Raw genomic sequence first — 24,377 nt, forward strand, 5'->3', positions numbered from 1 at the left:
TCGCCTGCCTCCTTTACCTGGTCTTCCACCAAGGCAGTCAGTGGCGAGACTACCGCAATGACCGGGGTTTGGCTAAACCCCATCTGCTTAGCCACTAAGGGGGCTAGTTGGTAAATGAGACTTTTACCAAACCCTGTCGGGAGCAAGGCAAAGGCATCTGTCTTCGTGTCAACGAAAGACTGTAACGCCAAACGCTGTTCTTTTTTTAAAACAAACTTTCGCTCTAAACTATTCAGAACAGTGTCTAAAGCTTGATCGAAAGTTTGGTTCGTATCGCTCGTCGCCATGTTAAATGTGATCCGTAAACAGTCCCAAATAAACTACAAGCTTCCATTTGTCGAGTAGTACGCGTCACCGTTTTTCCACCCCTCCCCACTCTCTGATTGGCTCCCTAACTCAGGCGAGCCTTTAGACCATAGTTTCCATGCTGTCTTTTCAGATCGGAACGATTGTGCAAAGCAGCATGGGATTTCCCAGGCTATCTGCTGCCCCTAATTTGCTGCAAATCCAATTATTTCACCATCAAATTGTCTTCAATTCTGATCTAACATTACTTGTCATGTTTGTTGATCGATTCTCACGCTCTGATTGGCTGAGTCGGATCACATGACCACGCCGTAGCGTATGCAGTTATGTTACAGAGCCAGGCAGCATACTACAGAGGGTAACTGAGAAAGCCAAGCACACAGACATCTGGAGGGAAATTTCATACATATTTTGCAAGTATTTTACAGGGAAATGGTTAGTAATTTATTCACCAGGAGGCCTGTAAATTTCAACATTTTCTGGAGGGCATGCCCCCAGACCCCCCTAGTTTCACCGCTGCAAATTCCAGAGCCGCCTACTATTTGGCGGCTAGTTCAGATTTTCTGGAAAACTCTGTGAAGCATATTTTGAGAACAGTTTCCTCAGGTAAACAATAACGATGTTACTGTTCCACCAGACCTTTCTCAAGACTACATTTGCAGTAAAATAAATACGTAAAGTCTAATGCCGCTTTTCCACTACAAACGCGGCTGAGCCGTGCCGTGCTGAGTCGAGCTGAGCGGGGCTATTGAAGTTGCATTTCGACTACAACCGCGCTGAACCGTGCTGGCTGGAAGTGGGTGGACACATTGGGTGGAGTTAGCGAAAGTGGGTGGACGTCACGTGATGTCGTTAAGCAGCGCAAACAGTGACATCAGTGACAGTGGCGGAACAAGTCAGAGCCGGGCCGGGGGCGGGGCAAATGACCGGGCATTTTATTAAAGCTTATCATAACATCATTTTAGGCTACAAAATGTCCGCAACTGCAGTGTTTACCAATTTCAACACTACCGGGTGCAACTATGTTATTTAGTACATCAAGTCCTTCAAACGAACATGTAACTCAGAAACAAAAAACATTAGGATACTGTACATGGCTCATAATAAAACATCAATAGCCTATACTGCGCACATTATTTGAAGGGCATACGAATGAGCGCTCAGAGGTTGCAACGGTGACAGGAAGAGTCAGAAATAAAAGGAGGGCGGTGCAAACCTCACTGAATGCACTGTGTTTACCAATTTCAACACTCCGGGGTGCAACTATGTTATTTTGTACATTAAGTCCTTCAAACGAACATGTAACTCAGAAACAAAAAAACATTAGGCGATATACTGTACATGGCTCATAATAAAACATCAATAGCCTACTGCGCGCATTATTTGAAGGGCATACGACGAGCCTTGCGCTCCGCGAACTCGTCCACGATGCTCTGTATGTCACTGATTCAGTGAGCTTTTAAGCGGTAGTCTCACGACCCGGATAGTAAACAATAAACATGGAGGACATGGAGTCGTTTGTGTTGCTGGTCTTGGTGCTGTGGCTTGTTGTCACCGACAACGCCAACAGATACTGGCAAGAGCGTATAGATGAGGCGAGGCGCATAAGGCTTCAGAAATTCTCGTAATTCATAATTATTCTTCTTCCGGGTTTGCGGTGTTTACAGATCCCAGCGTGCTCGCGGGGCGTGTGTGGGCATGTGAGGACACTCCTCCTCACCAATCAGTGCACAGGGGAGTGTCTGCTCACGCCCCCAGCCTCACTCGGCACGGCTTGGCTCGCTTCAGCCCCACTCCAAAACCGTGCGAGTTTTAGGGGCTAAGCAGGGCTGAAACGAGCTGAGTCGTGCTGGTTTTTGGTAGTCGAAACGCGAGCCGTGTCGGGCTGAAGTGAGCTGAAAAAGGGTAGTGGAAAAGGGCCATAACATCAGCCAAAGACTTGTAAATATACAATTTGGAAAAGGTTACAATATAAAAAAAACCTCTGTCTTACCTTAACTGATCCATCCACATTTTTGACACAAACACATCCATGTTCATGTCAACTTTCTTTTCCAGTGTCAGTTGTTCTGTAAAATTGTCAGTCCAGAGTGATTACTTTAAAGCTAGACGGCCTTTCGATTTCATGAAATCAGTGAAATTTCGTTCCCTCTGAAATGTGATCATTGTGATATATGCTTATTTATGTAATATCTCTCAAAATATCAGGCCATTCTGTGGCTGGGAAGTTATTTAATTTGAGGAGATTCCTGAGCAAATAATGTGCATGAAATCGCTCGCTTCACGCAGTCACGCAGACAGAGGAAGTCCGTGTGTGCATGTGCAGGTTTACTTTGACCGTGCACTGACAGTTCCATCATTCTGTCGCTAAACGAACAGCTGATCACACTGAGGTGCTCGCGAACCGCCGATATTTATTAGTTTGGTCCTGCGTTTCCTTTCCTTCGCAACATAATGTCTTTTCTTCTCGCTTTCTGTTACTGTAGTCGGTCTTTAACGTTTCATTCGCACACTCACGTCCTCCGTTTTTCTCTCCTGTTTCAAATTTGTATCCCACAATGACTTGCGCGAACGGGGAAAGCCCACCACGTCATGCATGACGTAGTATCTTGCAGGGTTTTTTCTAGAAAAATTTAGTATGAGGGCGCTCACCATGGTGAGGGAGCGAAGCGGGGGGGAGATGGTGCCGGTTGTCCCCCCCCGCCGTGCAAAGCCTTTGAAAAATGCTCCAATGGGACATTCTGAGGCTGTCTGAGAGGGAAATTGTAACAAATTGTCTGTCAACATTGAAAAAGAAAGAAGTAATCTTCTTCTGCCCCGGACAGTCTTTGGCTTTCTTCCGTTTCGTGCCGCCGGATGACATCTTTAAATGCCCAAGTGTCAACAAAAACAACTCGCGAACTACTTCTGTCAAAAGCTCCCGCGCCGGTGGGTGAAAGGTCATTCAGTCTCGAGAAATCTCGCTGTACAAGTCAGCTGACCTTGTATGTAACCCATGTCAAATCTCGCGAGAGCAGCCGCGACAAGTAAACAACATGGCGCCTCAGTCTGGAAAACGCCAATTCGGATTGTTTTTGCACCGTCTGGCGGTGTATCTACTATGATTGGAATATTTTTGGAGCAATTATAACGTATTTGATGATCAGACATATTGTCACGTAGTGCTGCTGGGATGTTTTCACGGAGTCGGTAAGGGGGCGCACGCCGAGAGTAAGAGGGCGCAGCGCCCATGTTCCCCCGTTTAGACGAAAGCCTGTTTTGAATTGCTTCATGGTGAAGCAGGAAAAAATCGCGGAGAATTTAGAGCCACATGGCCTTAAATTCATTAATTGTTCTATTTAAAATAACTAATAAAATTGGAAGTCTGTGATTCGAATTCGGTAGCTTTTGGTCCACTAAACAAAAATAACTGGGTGTTGGGAAAATTTCTTTTTATGACCTACACTTGAAAAATCTGAAAGGCAGTCTAGCTTTAAAAAAAAAAAAAAATTCTGAAAAACTTGACTCTTGATTCAACTGTGCAGCTTTTTAATTGTTTTGACAGATAAGTCATTTTATCCAACGTAAAATGTCAACTTTTGTACTTCAGCAGATTCTTCTTCTGCACGCATGAATGACTAACTTTGTATGCGTTATTTGCTCATAAGATTTAACTTCGACTTTGCCATCAGCCCCCATTTTTACTTTTTCATAAAAAAAAAAACCTCATTCTCACAATTGATCTTGACACAAGATGTAAAAACAGTGAAATTGGAAAAACAGCCCAAACGCCCCCGCCATCAGTTAGTTCCTGCTTCGGAATCTGTCATTTTGACTAAATAAAGGTTGACCTGCCTTCCTGTGGGTCATTTAGCACATCAGTGTGGCTTGAGGAACTGGAGAAATGCGACAGAGCTTCACTCGAACCTTTTAGAACAGAACAGTGGCACAAGGTCATGAGGTTTAAGAAGCACAGCTTACCTGGCCTCACCTTTATCACGGCACATGCAGGTTCTTGCCTGATTTAATAGTTGTGTCTTCTTTCTTTCTCTCTCTCCGTGATATTTGTATAACCTTTTATCACTGTTTATGTCTGAGTGGCGTATTAGACAACATTACTGCAGGTTTAAATATAAACTTTACTGTTCTTTGGGATTTTTGTGAATGTTTTAAAATGGCACCAACCCGGACGTAAAAATTAAGTAAATGATGTGTAAAAAAATTAAATAAAGAAATCCGCAGTTGTCTTCATTGACACTTATTAAATGAATAAAAAAAATAAAAATATATGGGGGGGGGAGATAATTAATAAAGTAAATAATAAAAGTTGCCAAGAAGCCAATTTGAAACGTGCAAATTAAAACACAATTATAAACCCAATAACAAAATCTTGTAGAATTTACTAAATTAGACTCATGAAATATGTAAATTTTTGCAAATATTTCCCCATGGTACACCATTAAAAAAAATTATTTTAAATATTTTCTGTCAGTGTGTACCTGTGTACGGCACTTGTGTAAAATAATTTAAAAGCCTTTAATTCACAGGAAAGTGTACAGAAACATTACTGAACAATCTTAAAATGCCCTTTTGTTGATTTTCTTTGTCATTTGCCTAACTGAGGAAAATGACCCTTCTGTAGTGGGTATTTGGGTATTTAGGTGGGTGCATATTGTGTCTTGTATGGTGTCTGAGGTTGCCAGGATGAGGGCTCTCACTTCAAGCTTGGGGCCGCTCCGATTTAAAGCCGATTAAGGGTTCCCGAAAAGAATGGAGTGAAAAGAGAAAGCAGGGGGAAAAATAGACGAGACAGACAGTAGCGAATTCGTCTGGGAGGAAAAGGCTGCGTTTTTCCTGTTGGCTACTGAGCTTTCATACTTATTATACTGAAGATGGAGTGAATAACGTTGGTCTCGGACATGTGCATGCTGAAGTTTCCTGAAACATCAGAAAACACTGTTTCATTATTGTATTAAAGCTAGACTGCCTTTCAGATTTTTCAAGTGTAGGTCATAAAAAGAAATTTCCCGACACCCAGTCTTTTGTTTAGTGGACCAAAAGCTACTGAATTCGAATCACAGACTTCCAATTTTATTAGTTTTTTTTAAATAGAACAATTAATGAATTTAAGGCCATGTGGCTCTAAATTCTCCGCGATTTTTTTCCTGCTTCACCATGAAGCAATTCAAGATACTACGTCATGCATGACGTGGTGGGCTTTCCCCGTTCGCGCAAGGCATTGTGGGATACAAATTTGAAACAGGAGAGAAAAATGGAGGATGTGAGTGTGCGAATGAAACGTGAAAGACCGACTACAGTAACGGAAAGCGAGAAGAAAAGACGTTATGTTGAGAAGGAAAGGAAACGCAGGACCAAACTAATAAATATCAGCGGTCAGCGAGCACCTCGGTGTGATCAGCTGTTTGTTTAGCGACAGAATGATGGAACTGTCAGCGCACGCTCAAGGTAAACCTGTGCATGCACACACACATGGATTTCCTCTGTCTGCTCGACTGCATGAAGTGAGCGATTTCATGCAGCTTATTTGCTCGGGAATCCCCTCAAATTAAATAACTTCCCAGCCACAGACTGGCCTGATATTTTGTGAGATATTACAGAAATAAACATGTATCACAACGACGAAATTTCAGAGGGAACTAAATTTTATGAAATCGAAAGGCCGTCTAACTTGAACAGGCATGGCACTAATGAAAAGAAATCACCTCGTTATCCATGGTGCATAAATTGCTGGGCTGAAATACGTAACTATGCAGAAACTCTGTTCCTAGAAGAAACTGTGTTATGAGTTATATATGAATTAAATCATGTCCTTTGCCCACAGATTTATTTATTTATTTGGGATGATACGGCACCATTCCATTTCATGCGTCCGTGTTTGCTACTTGACTCTTATAGTAGCATGTTTTTAAACTGTGCCATTTACCCCAAGTCATGAATGAAGAGAATTGTGTAGCAAGTTACACGTCAGTGGCTGGCGATGGAAAAGTTGATGAAACAGGGCCATCCTTAAAAAAAATCCGTTTCCTGTCCACCGGGTGAGCAAAAACATTTTCAGTCGGGAGGGAGGGATTTTTTTTTTTTTAATATATGGATGGATAAGAAATCGCACAGCTGTGTTTGCTTTTTCTTTCAATACTTTTTTATTACAAAAGCAGACACATTTAATAAAATATGACAGTTTAATCAACTGAAACTTGTACAAAAACTTTAAGTTAGCATTTTAAATGCTGACTGCAACATTTGCAAAACTTTTACAAAGGTACTTAAAATGCCCGACACACTGACTTTTCGTAGTTCTAAATCGAGCGTTAGGCCTAGTTCGGATAAAATTACACTATTAAAATGATCACTGAATGATTTGTTTTTCTGAATCTTTACTATTTTGTTGTTCGCTAGAATACCATTTTGCGATTTCACACTTAAGCAAATGTTTGAAAACTCCGGATCTCCTTCCTTCATGGTGGCTGCCATTTTTTTGTGCCGCACGGCGCATGCGCAGAGCTGATTCAGTTCTATATTCTGCGCAGAATGCAGGGCTTTCCACAAGCGCCGGCTGCCGGCCATACAGCCGACTACACAATTAAATCCAGCCGGCTACTTTAATGACTATTATTTTTGTAGCCCACAGGCTCTAAATATTAATTTTCGATTTTAATAAAATTAAATGTTTATCTAACGGACTGACAATAATGTCAAACTGAACCGCACTCATTTAAGTTGTGATTTGCACTGTTTGTACCGATAATAACCACAAATTCCCCGCCGACTTTGGTGATCAAGGGAGAGTAACTCATCCGCGGCCCCGACATGCGGTGCGTGTGCGTGCGCACTCAGCGGAGGCAGTAGTGTGTCGGGGCTGTCGGAGGCGACATCGGAGGGAACAGAAGCAGAGATAACGCTTATTTTGTCTCCGGTAAACCAGTCTTCTCTCGTTCAATTACGTGCTGGCATCAAAAGACACCGTTGGTTGTAAATGAAACCAAACTGAGTGGTTTGAGTGTATTTTCATACACAAATGGAGAAATGTTCGCTGAGTGTTTAATTGTGCAGCCCCACTGCAGACCGTTGTCATTGTTAATTCATAGCATGCTCAGTTGCGTGAATGTGTCATGCACCGAAAATAAGAGATTTACAAGCCAGGAACGCCTCATGATGCAATACGCGAGAAAAGAAAGAAGATTTACTGCCATTTTACTTTGTATTTGAGTAAAGTGAATAAATAAATGGTCTGTGGAAAATACATTTAATCCTGGGAACTGCGTGCACAGGCGTTTTTGTGTTTACTCCCCCCCCCCCCCCCCCCCCCCCCCCGGCTGGCTACTTATTTGTCATGGCTGGCTAGTATGAGCCTTAGTGGAAAGCCCTGGGAATGCAGAAATGGCAAGTTCGATTTTAGATTTACGAACCTGAAAAAAATGTCGAAAAACCGGCGTTAAAAAAAAAAAAATTCAACCGCACAAACGGCACTCACCCGGCCGGTGGACCGGAAACAGAAAATTTTTTAATAATGGCCCAGAGGAAGTATGTGTTTTTTGTACTTTGATGACAATCTCTGTAAGAAAATAAGGGTTGCAGTATTTTGTATATGTTACAGTTCTGTTGTTCACCTCATTTGTACATTTTGATGATCCAGTTTACTGTAGGTGATGATATAACTTCTGTGCCAGTTTAACCTTTTCAGAAATATACACATATTCACACATATATATATATATATATATATATATATATATATATATATATATATATATGTATGTGTATATATATATATGTGTGTGTGTGTGTGTGTATATATATATATATATATATATATATATATATATATATACACACACACATTATATATATATATATATATATATATATATATATATATATATATATATATATATAAATAAATGTGTGTATATATGTATGTATGTAAAAAAAATGTATGTATGTATATGTGTTATTTACCGAAATACTGTGACCAAGGTCTTGAAAATACCAACCGAGGCCTCTGGGCCCGAAAGGGAAACCATATTTAGAACAAACCTGCTACAAGCTCGTTTTTGGCTTTCTCCTGAAATGTTTTCTTTTATTTCGTCTTCATCAGGGTAGTAAAACTCGCTTTCACTGTGAACACTGTCTTTATCGCTATCCATGCTGTAAAATTAATGCTATTATATTGAGAAATGCGAAAATAAATGTTGACAAAAAATTGCTACTCTGTTTGTTGTTGTGAATGAGCGAGTTGCCAAAGGTCCGTAACCGGGGTCCGGATTGTAGGATTCTGGACCGCTCATGAGACAATCAGAGTGCACGATTTGATGGAAACCGGACCGCGGAAAAAATAAATCATAATACTTAGAGTTTCAGGATGCACTATATATCATTTTTCTGAGGTTTTAATTAACAAAGACTTGGCAATAGGCACGTAAGTTTGGAGATTTTTGTCCATTAACGCAGTAAGATTTTCATTAAAAAATAGTGAACGTGAAACAGTTCAATCAGAAATAATTGAGTTATTCCATGAAACCAAGTCATACATGAGCTGATAGCCGATTTGGCTATAAGCCATGTACAACGAGACTGAGTGAGTGGAATAATTGTTTTATTCTATCTACATTCACTGGATTTTTGAGAAATAGAGCATGCTTATTTTTTGCAAATTCGATAAATAAATATTTTATACAAAATGTCCAACAAAATCATTTCTGCTTTTTGGCTGCACAAATTGACTTTAGTGTTTGTTTTTTTTGTAGAAAGTGTCGTCTTGCTGTCATGCCGAGTTCTAGAATAGCTTCAGACATTTATTTAATTCTTCCTTTGGACATTTCAGTTCTGTAGTTTTCAAACAACTTTGAGCTTTTGAACCAGTTTAAAAAAAAAATCAACAAATTTTAATGCTTAAAAATGTAGAATGCAAACAAACTGGCGAAATGACAGGAACAATTTGTGAAAAATGTGATAATTCTTGAAAAAAAAGATATGTTCTTACCATGAAATACTTTTATTCCATATTTTGTTGCTTTTTTTGCGATTTTTTTTTTTCCGAGTAGAGTTTTTATTTCATCCTCTGTTGGTTCATCAAAACACACTGCCATTTTGTTTTCCTCTACTTGCGGTATATAAGCTGATATCCTAGTAGTAGAGTAGCCAATCAGAGCGCACAAGTGCTCATATCCAGTGAATGTGGATAGAATAATTTTTTTATATCTCGTCAGTTACTTGTTATAGCATATAGCTTTACAAAGGACTTTAAAGGAGAACTGAAGGCACGTTTTTTATTATCAAAATTCTATTTATCTCATTTTTAAATATAGGAATGCATTTTTGATCGCTATTTTGTCACTGCTATAGCAAGTTATGAGTGTTTGAAATATACTCTGTAATATATCAGTCCGTATGTCAAAGCAATGGCCGTAAACGAGCTTCGTTGAGACCTGTGCGAGACATCGTAGGACGGAAGTAAAACGTACAGCGGAAATCAAAGTGACCAACATCTGCCAACGTTGTCAAAAGATGCGCGCGCCCTCTTTCGAATGCTGACGTAATCAAGCCGGAAGTTGTGTTTGTTTTGATAGCGATCAGGAAAGTTTGAAAAAAGTATGCAGTAATCGTCATTTAAACTCGTTTTTGTGCAATATTTCATTTGGGAAGCAGTTTTCAAAATGGAGGCGCTGACACGTCATGTTTCGAAGTCTCGCACAAGTCTTGTGAAGATCGCGTGGATAAGCGACGCCTGCCGTGGACCAAACGAACTAAATTCAACATGGCTAAAAACCGAATAGGCCGATAAGTATAATATTTAATTGCGATAGGTTGCCAATACTGGGGCGGCACGGTGGTGTAGTGGTTAGCACTGTCGCCTCACAGCAAGAAGGTCCGGGTTCGAGCCCCGGGGCCGGCGAGGGCCTTTCTCTGTGGAGTTTGCATGTTCTCCCCGTGTCCGCGTGGGTTTCCTCCGGGTGCTCCGGTTTCCCCCACAGTCCAAAGACATGCAGGTTAGGTTAACTGGTGGCTCTAAATTGACCGTAGGTGTGAATGTGAGTGTGAATGGTTGTCTGTGTCTGTGTCAGCCCTGTGATGACCTGGCGACTTGTCCAGGGTGTACCCCGCCTTTTGCCCGTAGTCAGCTGGGATAGGCTCCAGCTCGCCTGCGACCCTGTAGAACAGGATAAAGCGGCTACAGATAATGAGATGAGATAAGGTTGCCAATATGAGTCACGATATAAGGTTACTAAAACCAAAAATGTAATTGAATAACATGTTAATTAAGAAATAAAGCAAGTTTAAAAATGACTTCAGTTCTCCTTTAAAAGTACTGAAAACCTGAATATCATGACCACATGTAAAGAAGAAAAGACTACCGTGGTATGCTGTTATTGGAAATTAATCAGTGTTGGACTGGTGTAATGAAGGAGTTACTCACCTGTGATTTCCAAAAAATACTAAATAAATGTCTCTTCATAGAAAACATCTTCTTATGACCAATTTCACTTGTTCTCACACACACACGCTAGTTTGTGTGGCTTGTTCCTGTAGAAATGTTAACGTTAGAATGAGCGCATTAAGACAAACCTGCGATTTGGCTTGCAGCTACTGTCAGAGATGCTGTTAAAGAAAATGAATCGACACTTTCTGACAAACTGGACTCGAGGAGCGCTGTGGTTTCCCTTAGACATGGCTCCATGACCTGGGTCTTCCAAGAAATTGTAAACAGGATTATCTTAGAACATCTTAGAACTTGAACCGTTATCTGTAGCCTTTTCTAAGAAATAGAATTAGGCTCCACGTCCTTTGTGTGACCATATGAAAGTGGAATTTCACAACGGAGTGAAATGTGCAAAGCCAGTGCCATGTGCTCGTGTGAAAGTGCTTGCACATGGAGCGCTTTGTGAGCAGTCGAAACGTGTGGCATATCAAATGATGGCAATTAAAGACCTGCGTGATTGTGGCGAAGTCCTGGCACTCTCTTGCTCTGGTGCCTGCCCTGGCTTGCTTTTGTTCATAATTACTGTTTGATTAAGCATGCTGAGCTATGAGACAAACCGCATGGCTGGCCACCGATATGCAGCTTTACACGGAATGTCTGATCAGTTAACAATACGCACCAAAAGTCCCAAAGCAAGTTTCGTCACATGCTTTCTGTCTGACAAAGTAGGTTTCTATACAGCTGAAAAAAGGTCAATTAATTTTCTATAACGTCAAGGAAGCGATGGTTTGTTGGGTGCTTTCAAAGAAAATAAATTACTGAATGATGGTTTAAGGTACGAATGCACATCACAGGACTGGTATACCTTTTATTAGAGTTCTAACTAGACCAAAATATCAGCGTAGTAGCACTAGTTATAACGGCCGAGGGTTCGGGCCGCCTTAGGCCTCTGAAAGCTCATGGGTTCGACATGCCTGGAGATGCATTCTAGTGCATTTCCTGGCACTTTTAGGCCTCCCTGAAAGTCACTGTTTTTTGGGAATATTAATGACTTTTTTTTTTTGGCCAAAAATTGCTGTGATTTTGTTTTTCATTGAAGACTTATTCAACTATATTGGTGACACATTTATGGAATAAGAATAAAACAACCAGTTGATGTTCACCAAGTGTCAGCTTTATTTTCAGCTTCAGCCATTCAATTACAATCCATGACTATCCAGATCTAACTCTGGGACCGCATGGCGTATAAGCACCTCTTAACATGGATGACACTTTACCACGAACACAGTCAGGAGCTAAACCGGACTAGCATGATCAGTGACAATCGGCACACGGAACTACTCAGGCAGTGATGTACTGGGTGCTTACGTGAACAGGGAGTGGAGAATGTCCAAATATAGAACATTGCCTTGACGCCATGCCATCGCTGCCGCACGAGGATAACAAGAGAAAAGACCACCTTTTCAAGATTGACAAGTCTTTTTATTAGCGTAGTGCCAACTTTTACAGGCATGTCAGCAATATTGTGGGCGTAGCGGTAAGGAAACGCCGTGTATCGGCCCGATACGCTGAAAAGGCCTAGTTAGAACCCTGAGTTTTATAGCGGTAGAGGAACATCATAAAGGCCACTCTGGGTACTTTTTTTGTACCTTGAGGTGCAAAACATCGTATATAGCCATTCATACAGCCGTGGTACAGTTTGTCACTTTCTAATCTCAGCAAAGTCATCATGCTCTTTTGCCGAAGACGTATTGATTGCTTTGTCTACACCAATTTGCCCAAATGGTTACATTTTCCGTCTGTGATTTCAAGTTAACTTAATGTAAATATATTAGAAAGGGCAATTCAGAGCTTCGTTGTTAACTCTTTACCCCTTAAAGCAGTTGCTACAGCCACCCTTGTATATGCATATACTGTTCACCCTTAGAACATATTTACAGGAAAAAAAAAAGTCGTCAAATGTCGTCGTCATTATAGTGCATACACGCCGGCGTCATATGTCATCATTATGGGATATACACGGGGTCGTCATTAAGGGGTAAAGAGTTAAACATGCAACGTGATGTGAGGTTGTAATCCGGCCCACAAATTTACAATCCATGTCCTAAAGTGAAGTTCTGTGTAATTGAATTGATTGGGAACGAGCTAATCTCTTATTCCATTCAGGAGATAAACGGGTCAATAAACGTCGCTACTAACAAAATGTTTAATGGGGCCGTCAATGACGGCGTAGCTCACTTTGGCTCCATCTAGTCCAGATGGAGCGATCTAAAGTGGGCCACTTTGCACAATAAATGTTGCAAGCTATATAATAGAAGCTATATACACCCTAGGAATACCGACCTATTTGCCAGAAAGAATCCAAAATACCGAGGAATTGACCGAGAAGAAGCGATTTTTGTTGAACTGCTCATTGAGGCTTAATTAGTCCCTAACTTACTTAATAATTGTAATTAAGCAACTCCTGTGTAGAAGTTATATGCACCCTAGGTACCCCTTAGCCTGGGAAATCCCATGCTGCTTTGCACAATCGTTCCGATCTGAAAAGACAGCATGGAAACTATGGTCTAAAGGCTCGCCTGAGTTAGGGAGCCAATCAGAGAGTGGGGAGGGGTGGAAAGACGGTGACGCGTACTACTCGACAAACGGAAGCTTGTAGTTTATTTGGGACTGTTTACGGATCACGTTTAACATGGCGGCGAGCGATACGAACCAAACTAACCAAACCAGCTTCTGTCATATTTGTCTTGCACAAACGGCAGTAATCGTTCAGTGCCATTGTTTTCCTATTTTTGTTTTGCCTTCTCTTTCTCTTTCCTTCTCTTCTTCGTCTTCTTCGTCGCTCTAACTACGTCACCGGGTACAACTGCCATGATTGGCCATGGGCTACGTATACGCCAAATGATAGACATTCGCAACGTCCAATAAACAGCCGTTGACAATCGTAAACCACACCTCCCCTACGAGAAATTCAATAGGCGGATTCCAGACCATATTTCACTTGTGATATGGTCTGGTGTTAACCAGACTAGGTACCCCTACCTTCATGGCAGAAAGAATCAAAATCAATGAAGAATTGAGGGAGAAGAAGCAATTTGTGTGGAAACTGCTCGTCAGGGCTTAATTACTCCATATCTTCATTATTAATTGCAATTATGCAAATTTGGGTAGAAGCTATATGCAGCCCAGGCGGACCTACTTTCCTGCCAAAAAGAATAAAACTCGGTGAAGAATTGAGAGGGAAGAAGTGATTTTCGTGAAATGTGAGCGACACCGGATGAACGACAGATGACGCATGAGGGCATAAGCTCATCACCTGTCGGCCAGATGAGCTAATAAGTAATTCTTGATTAGCAAGTGAAAAATTAGACGTACCGTTTGGAAGATTTTCTGATAACATGGTTGAGATGAGTTGTTAATCTCATCTCATCTCATTATCTCTAGCCGCTTTATCCTGTTCTATAGGGTCGCAGGCGAGCTGGAGCCTATCCCAGCTGATTACGGGCGAAAGGCGGGGTACACCCTGGACAAGTCGCCAGGTCATCACAGGGCTGACACATAGACACAGACAACCATTCACACTCACATTCACACCTACGGTCAATTTAGAGTAGAGCCCTGCACTCCCGCGGGAGTCCCGCGGGACCCGCCGCAAAGCAGTGCGGCGCGGGACAAATTTTGAAAGCTCATTGCGGGCGCGGGCGGGAGCAGGAGTGCACATATACGGCGCGGGTGGGAGCGGTGATAAGCTGCAGTCCCGCTAACTAAAAACGTGCTTGAAATAAAATTTATAAATTATTAATTTATGTCTATCATATATAATTTGTGCTGGATATTTTATTTGGCATTAATAAAAACATTTTAAGATGCCTAAATTTGCAGAGAAAGTCAGATTGTCAGATTGAGTGAAAAATGGCATCTTAAACTTGCCATTGATCACCCTAAGGGGAAATTCTTTGATCACTCTAATGACTCGCAGTTTACACCCAGCTAGCAAGAGAACCATGAGTGAATTGATTTACTTGTTGCGTTAGTCTACAACTTTAACCAGAGAGACAGGTTACACAGTGACGGTAGGCCTGACTCAATGCCATCCAAGAAATCCTTCCTGTAATATGCAAATTTGGCTGTCCAATCAGAGGCGGACAAATTTGCATATTACAGGAAGGATTTCTGGGATAGCATTGAGTCAAGCCTACCGTCACTGTGTAACATGTCTCTGATTAAAGCTGTAGACTAACGCTAGCAGGAAATCAATTAATTTCTTTTACTGGCTCTGCTTTGCAGTAAAAAACAAAACAAAACACATTGGTACAAAGCAAGCCCATTCACTTTTTTATGCTGATCAGAGAATTACAGTGGTTTCTCATGTGATAAAAATGTGTGATTTGCGATTAAATATTTTAATCGTTTGATAGCACTAATTATTATTATTAGAGATACTACATGCTGAATTCAGAAACAAGGTAAACAATAACAAACGTGAGCTGTAGATATTTATGCTCAAATCCACTCAAAGTAGGGGGCGGGGCACCATCACGCTGTGTCAAGACGAACTTTCCTGAGAAATAACGCGAACGTCTGCATCATGCGGGATTTGCAGGCGGGAGCGGGACAAAATATGGCAGGCGCGGGCGGGAGCGGGACTGAAAATCATAATTTTTTTGTGGGTGCGGGCGGGAGCGGGACTGAAAATCATAATTCTTTGTGGGCGCGGGCGGGAGTGGGACTGCACAATGCGGGAGCGGGACTGAAAAATCCGACCCGCGCACAGCGCTCGAAACTAACGGTGTCCCGATGTCCCGGGGACCATAAAAAATGTCATCGGTACACAAAATTATCATATCTGGGACAATCCCGGGACAATGGAAAAAAAATAGATCTAGAAAAAAAGTTCTACATTAATATTATTTACAAAGCCGTCACACATACGCAGACATTCACCTAATTTGTCAATTTTAATTTTAAAATGTTAACAGCGAAAAATACATAGTAGCTACACTTTCGATGCACCTGCATCAGTAGGCTACAGAGCAGCGCATTCTGTTCTAGAATCTTCGGCCGGTGTCCGCATTATATGGACTTGGAATGGAATTGCTAGCGCACACGCTGCGCCGACTCTTGCCAGAACAAAAATGCTGAAGTGGTTGAAGCGGACCGACCGCGGGGAAGAAACTGAAAGCCCAGACATAACGTCTCCGGGACCTTCAGGATCCAAAGTGTCATCGCCTGGTCTGCAGGCAACGCGAGCAACTGAATGAACTTAATGAACACTGTTAGACACGTTATAAAATACAACAGGAATGATGTGGATGATATTGACGGAAGATACCGTTCAACAGAATAAGTGAGTTTTCTTGGTGTCTTTCTAGTTCAGAAAGTTTAGTCAGTCAGCAGCACAACTAGGCTCGGACCTGCCACTATGTTGATGGTGCTAACATTTGCACCCGGCAGCGAAAGTTCATAAAAATGGATAACGGAAAGTTCATACAAATGGATAACGGTAATGGTGAAAATGATAAGTTGGCCTTATAAGTGCCAACAGATATTCAAGGTATAAGTAGATGAAATGAACATAAAAGGGGTCTTATTTTCAACTAAAGTGTACTGCAGATGTAGGGAGTTGAAACATTTTCTGAATGAGCTAGTTGGCCCCTTTAAATAAACGGGTATCTATTCATACAGTGAGATCGCCAAAGTTTAATAAACTGAAAATGCAATAACTCTAATTTTGAAGTAGATGATGTATAGGACATGTGTCGCTTGTGTCTTGTGACTTATTGTAAAAATGATATAAAGGGTTCAAAATCGCATAGTTACAAATATAATAGTAACTTCATACGATAATATTAACCACTGGTTATTTCAGAGAGGAAAAAAATGGGGACACTATTGCTTCCATTCGGGACAATACAACACAGAATTCGGGACCACTGGGGGACACAAAGAAAAAAAGTTAATTTCGAGCCCTGCCCGCGCAGACCTCTAATTTAGAGTCACCAGTTAACCTAACCTGCATGTCTTTGGACTGTGGGGGAAACCGGAGCACTCGGAGGAAACCCACGCGGACACGGGGAGAACATGCAAACTCCCCACAGAAAGGCCCTCGCCGGCCACGGGGCTCGAACCCGGACCTTCTTGCTGTGAGGCGACAGCACTAACCACTACACCACCGTGCCGCCCCTGAGTTGTTAATGTAGCTCTTATTGGGATGGATAAATTTATTAGGGATAAAATTTAACGTTTAAAGTCTTGAATTTTCTGTAAAGCTGCTTTGCGACAATGTCTGATGTTAAAAGCGCGATACAAATAAACTTGACTACTATTTAACTGACATTTTTTTGACATTCGGACTAAGTGTAAAATGAGCCTTTAGCTAAAACGTTTTAGAGTACAATACAATGATTTTCTTTGCATATTCAAGCTTGTTAGTAAGCTTGGGGTCAGAATGTCACTGGAGTAAAGAGGTTTAAGGGTCTGGTGGTCACATGGTTGCTTGAACTCGCAACATTCTGATCAGTAGGTAGAACCTTAACCAACGAACCAGTGCTTCTCGGTGCAAAAAGAGACCACACCTACATGAGCTTCAGGTTCTTCATTTTACTACGGATTTGTGCAAACGCTTCAGTTAGGCTGGATTACTTGCCTTGAGATCTGTCGAGCCTCCAGAAACGAACACGTCTGTCTTTATTGAGGCAAACAAGGAAGGCTTGGTGCTGGTTTGTGCCAGCCGTCTGATTGGGATGCAGTCATTGTCCTGTCTGCTTGTCTCATTAACTGAACAATTCCCCTTTGGTGACCGTCAGTGTGTTTGTGCCAGTTGCTCAGACAAAGTTTGTTAATTAACTCGATGTAGGTTTCATTGTTGCCTTGCACTCTTCCGAGACCCTATGGGGCTTGACTCAGTGAAGCAACTTTTAGCAATTTAAATCAAAGTCGCATTGCGTCACTATGAAGCATGTTGAGTTTAAACATTGTTTTGCTTTGATATGAAACTTTTTAGTTTTGTGAAGGTCAGCAAGAACGAGGGTTTTTCTTCTTCTGGTTGTTGAAACTACACACACTGGCCAACTATGGATTAAAAACCTAATAGCCCAGACGTGAAATCTGCTGCCAGGGCTTGTGATTTGTCATAGATTAGAAAGATTTAGGTGGGGTTTACATTAGACCGTATCAGCGGATCATCAGATTAACGTTTTTAAAAACGATTAGCGTGCACACAGCAACGCCAATACACGATTCGCGTGCACACAGCAACGCCAATACATGGATACGCTAATCACATGACTAATCCGGCACGCAAGTTGAAATGTGTCAGTGCGGCTCATCGCTTCCTCCTCAGCGGCTGCGCTCCAAATCACTCCGCCCTGAACAGCGAGTGCCCTCTGGAGGGTGCGCACTCCGGCCCTGCGCAGCTCACAGAGCGCGCGAGTGAAGCGCACGAGCAGTGATTCGGGACTGAGCCGCTGTGCGCAAGTCACTTACCACTTGCAAGTGGAAGGATGGCAAGCCTAAAGACAATCATAACTACACAATGGGCAGTATTTGCATCAGTATTTGCAGTATTTTCATACTTTTATACTCTTTAATGAAAGGTGATACAAGGCGGAAGTCCGCGCCGTTTTTCAGCAGTCGCGTCACATGACCAACGCCAGCGAATCAGGAAGGTGGATGTCACCGTGACGTTGTCCAATGACGACGCCAGCTAGAGCTCAGCACAGCGTATCCGCGTATTCTCAATGTTTACACAGCACCGGACCAGACACGATCTGGATTGAATACGTGGACGCTGGCGGATTCCCGTTTCCCGGCGTTTCCAGGCGTTTTAATGTAAACGGACAGTGCATCCGCGAAGAAAACGAGACAGATATGGTCTAATGTAAACTTGGCCTTAGAATAAGCTTTATATTGGTCATTTTTAGAGGTGTTGTCAGTCACTCAAATTAGTGGAACAACCACGTGGAGATTTAATATAATGAGCAAAAATGAGAGAGCTCAATATTGCTGAGATGCCTGTGGATTGAATAGTTTCGGCTTGTAAGAATTCTGTCAAAAGTGTCGAGAAAATCCAGCCCGTAAAGCAGACTATACTGACCTGTCCTCCCAGCTCTCCCTACTCTCTTTCTCACACACACACACACACACACACACACACACACGCAGACACACACACGTGTGCACACATATCTCAAGTGTCTGTTTTGTCTAAGTCATTCCTCCTACCAGGTGCTGGCGTGAAAATTTCAAGGCTGGACAACTAGGTCAAAGGAAATGGCTCTTTGAAGAGGACCTTACAAGAGGCTTTGTGTATTAGCCACTAAATAGTATTTCATTTACTTAGCACTCAAGAGAAAGTGACCATTAAAGCACCCTTCAGTGCGTGTGCCTTTGTGTGGCCAAGGAACGAAACGTTCTTCAAACATACTGCTTCGCACACTTTTTTTTTTTTCTACCATTCTGTTCTGTGTAAAAATAATGTATACTGGTCTTGTTTTATATTATATTGTGCTTTCATAATCTCTAAATAGGCTAGCTAATGAAAAATTCAGGTGGTAACTAGGGATGTCCCGATCAGGTTTTTTTGCCCTCCGATCCGATACCGATCATTTGATTTTGAGTATCTGCCGATACCGAGTCCTGATCCGATACTTCTTATAATCCATAAAAAATAATAAAGACGAGGAAAGAAACGGATCCAGGATGTTCCTCATTTTTTATTTAACACCTTATTTTAACATCCAACAACTCCGTTAGCAAACAGAGCACTTACGTGAGGCAGTTTGAACAATAAATAACAAATTTAAAAAAATAACCTTAAAATACCTGGCAGGAATGTAAACAAAAAAAAATAAAGTGCCACAGTGCCGGTAATTTGCTTTTAAGAACGCATCTCTCAGTGGTGTACAGTAATTTCAATTAAGGAAATGAACGTTTTTCTTGATGAAAACAAGCATTTCTACCCTTTCAGGTTTGAGCCCGTTTCTTTTGTCATCCAACAACAACAAAAAAATGATCTCATGCTTTGCTTTCCGCTTCGAACTGCTTCCGTGTTCAACTTTGCCGGCAACAGGCAGCCAATAACCAATAGCGTCTCCACTACAAAGTGATGTCATGCCGCACGCGTTGATGTTGCTGTGTTGAGACAAGAGGTCTGGTCTCACTCTGTGCCAACGCATAGCTATTGATGTGTTAAAAATGAGAATATATTATATAGATATATATCCGATCTCTGATCGGGAGGCAATGCCCGATTCCGATCGAGTCTGAAACCATGTGATCGGGCCCGATTTCCGATCACGTGATCGGATCGGGACATCCCTAGTGGTAACTGTATAATTAATGTCATGGTGTGTGTGTGTGTGTGTGTGTGTGTGGTTTTCAAAACAATAAAGAAATAGTTTTGAAGGTCCTGGAACGGGGCGGCACGGTGGTGTAGTGGGTTTCCTCCAGGTGCTCCGGTTTCCCCCACAGTCCAAAGACATGCAGGTTAGGTTAACTGGTGACTCTAAATTGACCGTAGATGTGAATGGTTGTCTGTGTCTATTGCCGCTTTTCCACTACAAACGCGGCTGAGCCGTGCCGTGCTGAGTCGAGCTGAGCGGGGCTGTTGGAGTTGCATTTCGACTACAACCGCGCTGAACCGTGCTGGCTGGAAGTGGGTGGACACATTGGGTGGAGTTAGCGAAAGTGGGTGGACGTCACGTGATGTCGTTAAGCAGCGCACACAGTGACATCAGTGAGCTTTTAAGCGGTAGTCTCACGACCCGGATAGTAAACAATAAACATGGAGGACATGGAGTCGTTAGTGTTGCTGGTCTTGGTGCTGTGGCTTGTTGTCACCGACAACGCCAACAGATATTGGCAAGAGCGTATAGATGAGGCGAGGCGCATAAGGCTTCAGAAATTCTCGTAATTTGTAATTCTTCTTCTTCCGGGTTTGCGGTGTTTACAGATCCCAGCGTGCTCGCGGGGTGTGTGTGGGCATGTGAGGACACTCCTCCTCACCAATCAGTGCACAGGGGAGTGTCTGCTCACGCCCCCAGCCTCACTCGGCATGGTTTGGCTCGCTTCAGCCCCACTCCAAAACGGTGCGAGTTTTAGGGGCTAAGCAGGGCTGAAGCGAGCTGAGTCGTGCTGTTCTTTGGTAGTCGAAACGCGAGCCGTGTCGGGCTGAAGTGAGCTGAAAAAGGGTAGTGGAAAAGGGCCATATGTGTCAGCCCTGTGATGACCTGGCGACTTGTCCAGGGTGTACCCCGCCTTTCGCCCGTAGTCAGCTGGGATAGGCTCCAGCTTGCCTGCGACCCTGTAGAACAGGATAAAGCAGCTAGAGATGATGAGATGAGATGAGGTCCTGGAACGAAATGTACAGTCCAGTGCAAACGTCTTAGGCACCCTATTGTTTTTTTTTTTTTTTGTTCTTTTTTTAAAGGAGAACTGAAGTCATTTTTAAACTTGCTTTATTTCTTAATTAACATGTTATTCAATTATGTTTTCGGTTTTAGTAACCTTATATCGTGACTCGTATTGGCAACTAATTGCAATTAAATATTATACTTATCGGCCTATTCGTTTTTTAGCCGTGTTGAATTTAGTTCGTTTGGTTCACGGCAGGCGTCGCTTATCCGCGCGATCTTCACGAGACTTGTGCAAGACTTCGAAACGTGAAGTGTCGGCGCCGCCATTTTGAAAACTGTTTTCCAAATGAAATATTGCACAAAAACGAGTTTAAATGATGATTACTGCCTACTTTTTTCAAACTTTCCTGATTGCTGTCAAAACAAACAAAACTTCCGGCTTGATTACGTCAGCATTCGAAAGAGGGCACGCACGTCTTTTGACAACGTTAGCGGATGTTGGTCACTTTGATTTCCGCTGTACGTTTTACTTCCGTCCTACGATGTCTCGCACAGGTCTCAACGAATCTCGTTTACGGCCATTGCTTTGACATACGGACTGATATATATTACAGAGCATACAGTGGTGTGCAAAAGTTTGGGCACCCTTAATGAAAATGTCTGTTACTGTGAATAGTTAAGCGAGCAGAAGATGAACTGATCAGCAAAAGGCATAAAGGTAAAGACGAGACATTTCTTTTCAGCATTTTCTGCAAGATTTGTGTATTATTTTTGTTTTGTACAATTGGAGAGTGAAAAAAGAAAAGGAACACCATGTGAAAGTTTGGGCACCCCAATGCATTTGAGTTCTCAGGTAACTTTTACCAAGGTTCCAGACCTTAATTAGCTTATTGAGCTGTGGCTTGTTCATATTCTTCATTAGGAAAGGTCAGATGATGCAGATTTCAAAGCTGTATAAATTCTCTGACTTCTCAAACTTTTAAGAAGAAACCTTTATTCGTCACATGCACACTTCAAGCACAGTGAAATTCATCCTCTGCATTTAACCCATCTGAAGCAGTGAACACACGCATGCACACCCAGAGCAGTGGGCAGCCCAGAGCGCCTGGGGAGAAGTCAGGGGTTAGGTACCTTGCTCAAGGGCACCTCAGCCCAAGGCCGCCCCACGTCAACCTAACTGAATGTCTTTGGATTGTGGGGGAAACTGGAGCACCCGGAGTAAACCCACGCAGACACGGGGAGAACATGCAAACTCCACACAGAAAGGCCCTCGCCAGCCGCTGGGTTCGAACCCAGAACCTTCTTGCTGTGAGGCAACCATGCTAACCACTACGCCACCATGCTGCCTGTCCCTAAAATGAACAGCCATGGGCTCCTCTAAGCAGCTCCCTCGCATTCTGAATAATAAAATAATTGATGCTCACAAAGCAGGAGAAGGCTACAAGAACACAGCAAATTGTTTCAGGTAGCCGTTTCCTCAGATCGTAATGTTATTAAGAAATGGCAGTTAACAGAAACAGTGGAGATCAAGGTGAGGTCTGGAAGATGAAGAAAACTTTCTGAAAGAACTGCTCGTTGGATTGCTAGAAAGACAAATAAAAACCCGTTTGACTGCAGAAGACCTTCAGAAAGATTTAGCAGACCCTGGAGTGGTGGTGCACTGTTCTACTATGCAGCAACACCTGAACAAATATGACCTTCATGGGAGAGTCATCAGCAGAAAACCGTTCCTGCATCCTAGCCACAAAATTCAGCGTCTGAAGTTTGCAAATGAACATCTAAATAAGCCTGATGCATTTTGGAAACAAGTCCTGTGGACTGATGAAATCAAAATAGAATTTTTTTGGCCACAATGTGCAAAGGTATGTTTGGAGAAAAAAGGGTGCTAAATTCCAGGAAAAGAACACCTCTCCAACTCTGAAGCATGGGTGTGGATCGATCATGCTTTGGAGTTGTGTTGCAGCCAGTGGCACAGGGCACATTTCATTGGTGGTGGGAAGCATGGGTTCGAATAAATACCAGCAAGTTCTGGAGGCAAACATCACACCATCTGCAAAAAAGTTGAAGTTAAAAAGAAGATGGGTCCTACAATAAGACGATGATCCAAAACACACCTCAAAATCTACAATGGAATACCTCAAGAGGCACAAGCTGAAGGTTTTGCCCTGGCCCTCACAGTCCCCTGACCTAAACATCATTGAAAATCTGTGGATAGATCTCAAAAGAGCAGTGCATGCAAGACAGCCCAAGAAACTTGTAGAACTGGAAGCCTTTTGCAAGGACGAATGTGCGAAAATCCCCCAGGTAATAACTGAAAGATTATTAGCTGGCTACAAAAAGTGTTTACAAGCTGTGATACTTGCCAAAGGGGGTGTTACTAGGTACTAACCATGCAGGGTGCCCAAACTTTTTTGCTTCGGGCCCTTTTCCTTTTTTGTCATTTTGAAAATGTAAAAGATGAAAATAAAATATTGTTTTTGCTTAAAATATAAAGGGAACGAGTCATCTTTAACTTTATGCCTTTTGGAGATCATTTCATCTTCAACTTGTTTAACTGTTCACAGTAACAGCAGTTTTGAGCAGGGTGCCCAAACTTTTGCATACCACTGTATTTCAAACACTCATAACTTACTATAGCAGTGACAAAATTGAGATGAAAAAATGCATTCCTATGTTTAATAAAATGAGATGAAATAGAATTTTGATGATGATAAATTTGCCTTCAGTTTTCCTTTAATACAAACTTGGTTATACAGGATGTTTCAAAAAATTTGATGTGTACATATCCCAGAAACTACATAGTCTAGGCGATTGAAACTGAACAGGTTTAATGTTGAGCAATATAAGATTCATTCCTCAAAATTTGAATGAGAGATTCAAAGGTACAGTGGTGCTTGAAAGTTTGTGAACCCTTTAGAATTTTCTATATTTCTGCATAAATATGACCTAAAACATCATCAGATTTTCAGACAAGTCCTAAAAGTAGATAAAGAGAACCCAGTTAAACAAATGAGACAAAAATATTATACTTGGTCATTTATTTATTGAGGAAAATGATCCAATATTACATATCTGTGAGTGGCAAAAGTATGTGAACCTTTGCTTTCAGTATCTGGTGTGACCCCCTTGTGCAGCAATAACTGCAACTAAACGTTTGCGGTAACTGTTGATCAGTCCTGCACACCGGCTTGGAGGAATTTTAGCCCGTTCCTCCGTACAGAACAGCTTCAACTCTGGGATGTTGGTGGGTTTCCTCACATGAACTGCTCGCTTCAGGTCCTTCCACAACATTTCGCTTG

At 42.1% G+C, this 24,377-nt stretch overlaps 1 protein-coding gene across 1 annotated transcript in view; it reads left to right on the top strand.

The window, feature by feature from the left end:
- The window catches only part of ndufs4 (NADH:ubiquinone oxidoreductase subunit S4), a 61,081-nt gene that overhangs the window by 13,244 nt on the left and 23,460 nt on the right, over positions 1 to 24,377 (top strand).

Source organism: Neoarius graeffei, chromosome 24, assembly GCF_027579695.1.
Source record: "Neoarius graeffei isolate fNeoGra1 chromosome 24, fNeoGra1.pri, whole genome shotgun sequence".
Taxonomy (NCBI): Eukaryota; Metazoa; Chordata; class Actinopteri; order Siluriformes; family Ariidae; genus Neoarius; species Neoarius graeffei.